Here is an 11195-nt window from a genome sequence, read left to right on the forward strand (position 1 = left end):
GACAGGGACTAAGTGACCGTGTCTTATCCATTCTAGTGTTATTTTTTTTCCCCTCTCTGTACTCTTAGTGAGCAAAACAATGATCAGCAAATAAATGTTCAATGATTTTTTATGGAATAGCAGAAACTAATATTTTATGTTAGCTCCCCAAAGCAGACCCTACAGCCAAGACTGAGAGCAAATTATTTATCTGGGCAATGATTTCAGAAAGCATAGGTGGGAGGTGGGGGAGGAAGAAAAGGGGAGTCTCCAGCACCAAATAGTGCTAATGAGCTGTTTACCATGGAGGGCAACTGAGGCTCAATCCTGCAGGTACTTACTCCAAGTAGATAATGGCTCAGAGTTGTCCCATCTGAGTTATTTGTCCACCAGTCACTGAAGGTGGGCTGCTCTGGGCCAGTTAACTCTCTGACATGTGAATAGAGCATGCTCATGGTCACAGCAGACCCTCTACAGGGTCTCAGATGGCTATGGTAAGGAACAAAGCCGTTGATCTTTAGTGCCAGCAGAGTTTAGGCAAAGCACTGAGCCATCTACTATACCTAAGTTGTAAAAGCAAGGTTAATAGCCACAAGTCCTAAAATCTAGGCACCTGTGATGATTGGAAAAGACATAGAGGGGAAGCAAAAAAGGTTTAAAGCCAATTGTCCATCTCACTGTCTTTGTCTTGAGTTTCTTGTGGGGAGGGGTCAGCTGACATTGAGGGTAGATGGTTGTCTTCCTCATGGGCCTCCTGAATTTTCCCAGCCTATGCTTGGCTCCCACAGCTGGGAACATCTGGGCTGCATCCCTAGCTAAGCTGCCCGGAAAGCTGTGGCATGGCCAAGGCGTGCCTTGGTTGAGACAAGCTGGGGGGCCTTTCAGCTGCTGTGACTTTAGCTCTCCCCAGTGTAACCCTTCCTACTCCAAGCAGACATGTTGCTCCAAGCACACAGCTTTCTTGTTTTTCCTTCACTTGGGGAGGCTACTTCTCCCCTTCTTGAAGCATGTTGATGACCATTTCCTCTCTTAGAAACTCTGTGACTCTGAGCTCTGGGCTCTCTTCTTTTGTTCTTCATCTTGCCACTGTACAAAGGTCTTCCTAGAGCCTTGGGTTACACCAGCCCAGTGAGTAATCAAGGTGCTCTGGATCCCCCAAACTATTCGGAAAATATTAGAAAAGCAGATCAGTATGAGCAGGAATGGGGTGAAAGTACAGACTGTGACTAAGAATTCTCCAGGGTCTGGTTTGAATGCAGATGTTACCACCCAACTCGGAGCTTGTAAGCATCTCAGTGAAGTTCCATGTTGCAGACACTTCTTGAATTTGCCAATTTCTATTTCATATTTTGGGACACTTTTCTGGAATAATCTGTCAATGAACATATGCCAGATTCCCTTTCTTTTTTCTTTTAGCAAAACCCTACAAAAATGTTTCCCAAACCCATTGGTTCCCCTGAGTTCTCTAGTAATCACAAGCAGGCCTCCCTGTGTGTCAGCTGACCATGGTGCTCTGTAACATTCCACTGGCACTGCAAATTTGAGTGCTCCCTGGGGATCAAGCTTTCCCTCCTGTTCTGGCCAGGATCTATACTGAGAAAGCCAGGTACATTTGTTGAGTTGACAAGGGTATTTTTTTAAAAAGCACAGCTAATTGATTCCGGATTATGTTTTAAATATAGTAACATGATTAAAAGAAACAAAGAAGATAAAGCAACAAAGGTACCATATATTGGGAAATGGAATGATTTGGCAAGAATGCTAGCCTGGGAGCTCAGAAACCTGGGTCTTCATCTTCAAATGCTAACATGGGGTAATCTGACCTGGATCAGTCCCTTAACATTGCTGGCTTTAGTTTCTTCCTCATCTATAAAATGAACTATAGTCCAATTCTAAAATTGTTAAGACCACATAGATTTTCAAAGTAAACAGATATGGATGTCCTCATACACAATGGTGGCTTATGTGACATGTGGATACTTTTTAGAAGACTAAAAACCAGGCAATACCTATGAGGTGACAGAGAAAAAAGATACAACACTGCTCCATGATGACACACACCACATACCATATGCTCACATACCAGATTCCCCAGATTCTCTTAATTGTACATTTTATAAAGTACTTTATAGAACATACTAGCAATTCCTTGAAACATAAACTGCCATTCCTTTGAAGATCATTAAAACATTTTTCTTCTCATTCTTTCAGATGTCAGAATAACAGCTTCAATTTTTGATGAATCTTTGGCGCATAACACCGATGCGTACCCCAGCCTGATGGAGTGGGCAATCTTATGTCCTTTCTACCAATGAAGAAATTGAGCTTTGGAGAGGAGATTAAAGACCTTGCTGAGGGTCACATACTGTTAAGCAGCAATGCTGGGATCTGTAACCAGCTGTCTGATCCTAATGACCACTTCTGTCCATTTATCACCAGCACCATCCCGGCAATGCTGAGTGAAGTACTCTGAAATTCATTTGGCTCCTCTCCAGTGAACTGAATGCTGTGCACGAATTTTAAAAAGAGAAGAGTATGATGGAGAAGCTGGCTTTATCTCTAGAAGATTTTTTGGGGGACAGAGTGAATGAATTGAGAATGAGCTTACCACAGTATGCCCAGTAGGAAGGATGGCTCTAGTTTGTTGGAATGCTGGGACTCCAGGTAGAAGTAACCTGGGCAGCTTTTCTGAACAAATATGATTGAATCCCCCCCTCACAAAGAAGGTCATTTTCTCAGAGGTCTTTCACCAAATCTCATTGATTTGCCTCTTTTCTCTTGCATTTTCCTTTCCTAGCTTGCAAGAACAGGTTTTGCAGCATCACCCAGATTGGTCTACAATGAACTCAAGTTGTTCATGGTTTCTTTTGATGCTAGAAACAGAATTAAGCAATTCCAAAATGACCATTGGATACCAATTTCTATTCTCAGTCCCTCCTGGGGCTAGAGAAGAATGATAGGATTTGCCAAGTCTCAAATCCATTCCACACAGCTAGTCTGAAACTGGGTCCCGATTCAGACTTTTTCTTGTTTTAATTTGTTTATTTGTGACGGGGACATGCTGCTTCTAGGAGGGTCCCATTAAAAAAAAAAAAGTCTCAGAAGACATCAAAAAGTTCTGACAAAACAACATCTTGATGATTTATGTGTAAATATGTCAGACACATATGGTTTTTATTGTTCCTGAAATAACACATGGATTTAAAAATCAAGGGGAAAAGTGTTTGGTAAAACACATTGAGGACTTGGCTAAATGTTTTTTAAAGACCAGTTCTAAAGTCTCAAGGGGGAAACACACAGAGAGGGGAACAAATCCAGGCAGCTCAGCCACTCCCTTGTTTGTCTTTTTACTTTTTTTTAATATTTATTTTTTAGTTTTAGGTGGACACAATATCTTTATTTTATTCTTATGTGGTGCTGAGGATCAAACCCAGTGCCTCATGCCTGCTAGGTGCACACTCTACTACTGAGCCACAACCCCAGCCCATTTGTCTCTTTTCTTGATCGAGGATGGTGTGTATTTTGCAACCAAAGCACTGACACATCAGCCACCACAATGAAATTTATCCACCAGGTTTTGTTTCAACACTGTGTTGAAACAGAGGATATCCAGCAAAGGATACAACACTGCATATCCCTAGCCTAGGAAAACCAAAATTCAAAAATTTAAATATGTTTTCTGTTGGATGTGTAGCATGTTTGCACCACTGCAGAATAAAAAATAAATGAATAAATATAATTCACCTTAAATCAAACCCTTAGTGGGGACTGTTTGTAAATCTCATAGGATCCGGTGAGTGTTTACAACAATTTATGTCAACTCCTTGGCATGTAGTAGACATGCCAAGTCATAGTTTGCTTGAAAAGAGGTGTTAGGGAGAGAGGATAAGGGAACATTGACCAGCATTGTTCCTAGAGCATGAAGAGTCTCAGGATCATATGAGATAACCTCACCCTTCCCCAACCAGAGGGGAAACAGGGAGGAGGATAGGATAACTGTACCAATTACTGCTAAACATAAGCAAGATAAAGCACACAGCTGGAGGGTCATAATAAACTTAGTTTACATGGATCAGCTCAGAAAGACCCCTGTTCTCAAGGCACACATTGAACTCTCTTTCTAATTTGAGAAGGTTCATTTGAATCTGATAATATCTGGATTCATTTTTTTTAAAGTTAATTATTTTTAGCAGCTTTATTGAGTTATGATTGATTTACTAAAAACTCACACATCTTTAAAGTTACAATTTGATAAAGTTTGACATTCCAATATACCTTTGAAACCATTGCTAGGGTAGACACAATGAATGTATCTATCACCCATAAAAGTTTTTTCATGCCTCTTGGTCATTCCCTCCAACTATTCCTTTCATCCTTCATCCCCAGACAACAACCAAAGTGCCTTCTGTCACTATAGATTAGCTTGCATTTTTTAGAATTTTGTATAAAAAAATCGAATCATACAATATTTTCTTTTTTGATTCACTTTTGTCTTTAGTTTTGGTCTTTTTGACTCAAATATTATACATTGAGATTTATCCTGTCATTGTGTATATAAACAGCTCATCTCTTTATATTGCCTAAATAGTATCCTAATATATAGATAGGCTACAATTTACTCCTCCCTTTGCTATTGATGCTCATTGTTTGAAGTTTGGGGATTTGTGGAGGAGCAGGGTGGGCAGGGTGGCAGGTGCTGGGAATCAAACCTACAGCCTCATACATGCTCAGCACATGCTCAGCTATGGCACTGCACCCCAGTTTGTTTTCAGAACTTTTTGTTTGTTTGCTTGGTGTTTTTTTATTTGTTTGTTTTTGTTTTTGTTTTTTACTATTAAGAATAACGCTGCTATGAACATTTGTGTGTGAATCTTTGTGTTTTTCTTTTTTCATGGTAATTATTAGTTGAATGGCTGAATATTTGGTTAAGTATATGTTTAACTTTTAAAAAACTGCAAACTGTTTTCTGAAGTGGTGTATCATTTTACACTAGGCTGGTTTTACATGGCACAGCATATTAGAGATCTAGTTGCTACTCTTCTTGCCAACATTTGATATTGCAATTTTTGAATTTTAGACTTCCTGATAAGTGTCTAATATTATTTCATTGTGGTCTTAATTTACATTTCCTTAGGATCTAATGGTGTTGGAATTTTTGATGTTCTTACTTACCATTTCAATAGTTTCTTTGGGAAAGTATGTGATCAAATCTTTTGCTCATTTTATTTTCTTATTGACTTGTCTGTGTTCTTTATATATTATGCTACAATTCCTATGTCAGATGTATAATACAAATATCTCCTTCTACTATATAGCTTATCTTTTTATTTTCTTATCAATATCTTTAAAAGAGCAAAATTTCTTAATTTTGATAAAGATCAATGAATCATTTTTTCTTTTTTATGTTGTGCTTTTTTGTGTTGTATCTAAGCAATCTTTGCTTATTCAAATTCCTGTTTTTCCAACAGAAGTTTTACAGTTCTAAGTCTTACTCTTAGATACATTGTATATTTTGAGTTAATTTTTGTATGTGGTGTGAGCAATTTGTTTGTTTTCTGGTTTGTTTTGGTTTTGCATGTAATTATCCAATTGATCCAGCATTGTTTGTTAGAAATCTTTTTATCATTCACTGAATTTCCTTTGTAGCTATATATATATATATATATATATACACACACACACACAATAAACAGTTCATTATGTGTGTGTGTGTGTATATATATGTGTGTGTGTGTGTGTATGTGTGTGTGTGTATATATGTATGTGTATGTATATGTGTGTGTGTGTGTGTGTGTGTGTGTGTGTGTATTTCTGGATTATTTTGTTCCATGATTTTATTTGTCTGTGTCAACACCAATACTACATTTTCTTGATTATTATAGCTTTCTAATATGTCTTGAAGTCAGACAATGTAATTGTCCAACTTTGTTCTTTTTCAAAGTTTTGTTTGTTTGAGGTCCTTTGAAATTCTGTATAAATTTTAGATTCAGGCTGCCAACTTCTTCCAGAAAAAAAAAGAAAGAAAGAAAGAAAAGAAAACCAGGATAGAATTGACATTTTAGTATTATTTACTGTTCTGATCCATGAATAAGGTATACCTGTCCATTTATTTAGGTTGTATTTTTAATTTTTTTCAATATGTTTTATAGTTTCAACCTAATAGCCTATTATATTTGGTATTTATTTAAATATCAATTTCTGATTGTTCATTGATAATATTTAGAAGAACTATAGATTTTTGTATTTATTTTTTAGTTATAGGTGGACACAATAGGTGCTGAGGATTGAACCCAGTGCCTCACACATGCTAGTCGAGTGCTCTACCTCTAAGCCACGACACGAGCCCTGGAGCTATGGATTTTTATCTATTAATTTTTACCTATATTCTTGGTAAACTTATTATTAGTTTTAGTAGTCTTTTAGTAGTTTTCATAAAATTTTTCACATAGATGTCCATATTATCCATGCACAAAGTCAATTTTACTTCTTTCTTTCTAATTTTGTTGTTGTTGTTTAATTTTTTTGCATTATTACACTAAATTGAACACACACTATTGAATTGAGGTGGTAAGAGTGGGCATCTTTGCCTCAATTCTGGCTATAAGAGGTAGTATTCAACCTTTTAACATTAAGAGTAATTTTAGGCATATATATTTTTAATAGATATCTTTTGTCAGATTAAGGGTGTTCCTTTATTTTTCTAACCTATTGAGAATTTTTAAACAGAATTTGATGTTGGATATTGTCAAATCCATTTCTTCATTGATTACAATAATTGTATTTTTAAATTTTGTGGCCAATAGAGTGTTTTTACATTGGTTGACTTTCTAACATTCATTCCTGTCATGTTGTATCATTTTTTGTTTATCCAATCTACTGAAGTTTGTTAAAAATATTTGCTTCTATACTCTCATGAGGAACATTGAACTATCATTTTCTTAGTGTGTCTTTGGTTTTGATATAATTGGAATGCTAACCTTCTAGAATGAGTTCTGAAATATTCTCTTTTGTTTTCTAGAAGAATTTGTTGACTATTTTTTATTTATTTGTTAAATGTTTGGTAGAATTTGTTAGTGAAGCCATCTGGACCTATAAAAATTATAAAGATTTGTTGAAAGGTTTATATCTGAATATATATTTTCTTTAATTGATATATTATATGACCTTCAAATTATCTATTTCATCTTGAAATGAGTTTTGGTAATTTGTATCTTTAATTTGTCCATTTTATAAAGTTATTAAATTCTTCATAATAATCCATTATTATCATCTTAATATATATATATAATTTATAGTGATATAACCCCTCTCATTCCTAATATTGACAGTTTCTTTCCTCACTTTTTTCCTGATCAGGCTGGCTAGAGGTTTATCAATTTTAATGATCTTATTAAAGAGCCAAATCTTTTTTTCACTGATTTTTCTCAATTGTTTTTCTATTTTCTAGTTCATTGATTTCTATTCTGTATTTTATTATTTTCTTCCTTCTCCTTATTTTGAGCTTATTTTTTCTCTGTTTTCTTTACAGACTTATTGTGAAAATTCAGCGCACTGATAGAGAACTTTCTTCTTTTCTAATAAAGGCACTTAGTGCTGTATATTTCCCTCTGTGTACTGCTTTGGCAGCATTCTACAAATTTGACATGTTGTATTTTCATTAAGTTCAAAATATTTTTGTGTTTTCCTTTTAATTAGAAAATAGGGCTGAAGAAGAAGTTGAAAGACAGACTTTTAAAAAATTGCATCTCACCACTATAAACATAACTTTTGTTATTTTTGTCTTTTTGAAGGGGAAGTCAAGAAGCTGATCGCTTTTTTGTCTCTCCATTTTTATTATTAATAATGTTGATATTCCTGGTTAGATATAAGTGTTATCTCAAAATAGGATATAATTGAAACAGCATGTTGAAATAAATCAGACAGAATAAAGGATAAAAGTATGGAGGAGTTTATCTGGGAAAAATGAGACCCACCCAGGGTTCCAGTATACTTCATAGGAAAACAAAGAACACTTGTAATGAAAAAAACAAGGGAAACAGGAATGCCACTACATAACATATACCAAAGAGTCTGGCAACAAACTTTAAATAACTGGGAACTTTTGCACAGTGTTTTTTTTTTTCTTTCCATATTTGAAGAATTTCTAACTTGATGATGTGTGAAAGCACCTCATATCAGCATTCTGGACCTGCTTTGTTTGCTATTTTCTTGTTGTGTTTGCCCTTGTGCATTCAGTTTTGATTAAAGAAGAGAGAAGGGAGAATGTCTACTGCCAGCTTAGCCCCATAAATATTTGTACAGTGTTTATGACAGATGTTTTTCTGTAATGAAGGAATCTGACCTTCATTAAAAATCTGGAACTTTTTAAATGTCATGCCAAACATCAGAAACAACAGCATAGTTTGTCAATGATTTTCATATATTTAAAGATGCCAATTCCTTCTTGAACAAACCAGTAATTATCACAATTATTATTATTTGTTGGAAAAGTGGTTGGAAGGCAGAAAATAACCTCAGTTCTCCTTTTCTTGTTTTAGTCTTTCTTATATGCTGGCATTCTGCAAGATGGGCTACTTAAAATTGCTGTTTCATAAATCAACAACATGGTTTGCCTTATATCCAGTGAGGATTCTTCTTCCTGATGTTTGAAACACTAGTTAATCTACATACAAATACCCTTAAATATCAAGATTATGTATTTTTCATAATCTTTTTTTATTATGAAAATGGTATAAATGTGTGCCACAGAAAAAACTATATAAAGATATCACAAAAAAGTGTAATACTGGTTGAATATACCTTATCCAAAATGTTTAGAATAAGAGATATTTCAGATTTCACAGTTTCTCAAATTTTGGAATATTTGCATAACTATACCACTTGAACATCTCCAGTCTGTAAATCCCAAATCCAAATCCTCCCAAATTTTAGAGTGTCATGTGGGTGCTCAAAATATTTTGAAAATTTCAGATTTTACATTTTCATATTAGATAACCTAAACAAATTTTAGAGTTTTTCAACTGACCACAGCCTCTCCCTCAAGCCACTCTATTTTCACCTTAGTAAATTAACTTCTTTTAAGCTGAGGCATCAGGATTTAGCTCTACCTAGTTGACTGACATTTTGTTTCCTTGAGATTATTGGAATTTGATTCTCTACAACGTCAGTCTGTAGGAAAAAATAAATAAATAATTATATACAACATAGTTGTTGCTCAGAGTTCACAGAACCCAAAATGCACAAATTATAGAAACCATATGTACATGGATACAACGCAAGTTTTTTGTGTTGTAGACCCAGGACAAGAGAGCCAGAGTGCTGCCACCAAGGACTCACCCAGGTGGCTCTCATTATCCTTATTGACCACAGGTCAGGTCCAGAACTCAAGGGTCTTGGTTCAAAACCTAATTTTGTCAGGATTCTGAGAAGGTACACAGTTGGTGGACTCACAAGAACAATGTGCATGAGGTCAATTTACAAATTATAATACCAATTTATTACATTAAAAAGGCCTGGATGAACTCAAAAGTCCTAATGGCCATGCAATCTTTCATTGATAGTCAAGAGAAGACAAAGGAATATCCAAGATAAATAGAGAATGACTCCATGTGCCCAATCACCTCTCTGTAGTGTTGGTTTATAATGTACTTCAGGCATCCCTTCTTTGTTGAATTTTTCCCAGGGGCTCTCCATTTGCTATTTTCCCATAAGAATTGTCATACTTAGAATATGAATATTTTGCTTAGGTTATAGTTAAATCCTACCTGTCTTGAGAGTCATTCTTTCAATAAATTATGAACATCTCTGCTGTAATCTATTTTAATCACAGAGAATGATTTTTTATCCCCACCCTGATTTCTTGAAAATTTAGGGTTCACTAAAACTCCTCAACTTACAAATAAATTACCATAAGCGATTTAAAAGAGATGTCTTGTAATTTTCAACTGCATATATATATATATATATATATATATATATATATATGCACATCACTTCAAAGACAATCAATGATTGATATTCAGTGTTGCTGCAAGTTCTCAAAAGTCCTACAGATGACAAACATTTGTCTAGAGAAACTAAATAAATTCATACATCTGCACAAAGGAGAAGGTACTATGTTCATTGCAGTGGAGTTTGCTACAACAAAAATCAGCAATTTAAATATTCACCAAAAGGAGAATGGATAAAACAATTGTCATATACACAAACAATGAAAACTAACAATGAAAGTAGATTAATTTGGTCTCACATATCATTATGGATATAGCTAGAAAATTAATGTTGAGCATGAAAAGTAGGTCACAGAAAGAACGTACAATATAAGTTCATTTCTGTGTTTTCTAAACTTCTAGAAAAATGTAGTAATAAGTTTATGGGATGCTCCTGGATAGGCAGAATTGTCAAAATGGCCTACTAAAGATTTAATGCAATTCCTATTAAAATCCAAATGACATGCTTCATAGAGATAGAAAAGGCAATCATGAAATTCATTTGGAAAAATAAGAGACACAGAATAGCCAAAGCAATCCTTAGCAAGAAGAGTGAAGCAGGAGGCATCACAATACCAGACCTTAAACTATACTAAGAGCCATAGTAACAAAAATGACATGGTATTGGCACCAACACAGACACAATGGTATTGAAGAGAAGACAGAGACAAACCCTTATAAATACAATTATCTCATACTTGACAAAGACACCAAAAACACACACTGGAGAAAAGATAGCCTATTCAGCAAATGGTGTTGGGAAAACTGGAAATCCATATGTAACAAAATGAAATTAAACCCCTATATCTCAAGCTGCATGAAACTCAACTCAAAATGGATCAAAGACTTAGGCACTAGAACAGAGACTCTGTGCTTAATAGAAGAAAAAGTAGGCCCAAATCATCACCATGTCAGCCTAGGATCTGACTTCCTTAACAAGATTCCTAAAGTGCAAGAAGTAAAATCAAGAATCAATAAATATGATGAAATCAAATGAAAAAACTACTCAGCAAAGGAAACAATCAATAACATGAAGAGAGAATGGGAGAAAATCTTTACCACATGCACCTAGAACTCAAAAAACTTAACACTTAAAAAAAAAGAAAGAAAAGCAAATAACCCAATCAATAAATGGGCTAAGGAATTGAACAGATGCTTCACAAAAGAAGAAATACAATCAATCAACAAATATGTGAAAAAATGTTCCACATCTCTAGCAATTGGAGA

Source organism: Spermophilus citellus, assembly GCF_964194105.1.
Source record: "Spermophilus citellus genome assembly, chromosome: 2".
NCBI classification, from domain to species: Eukaryota; Metazoa; Chordata; class Mammalia; order Rodentia; family Sciuridae; genus Spermophilus; species Spermophilus citellus.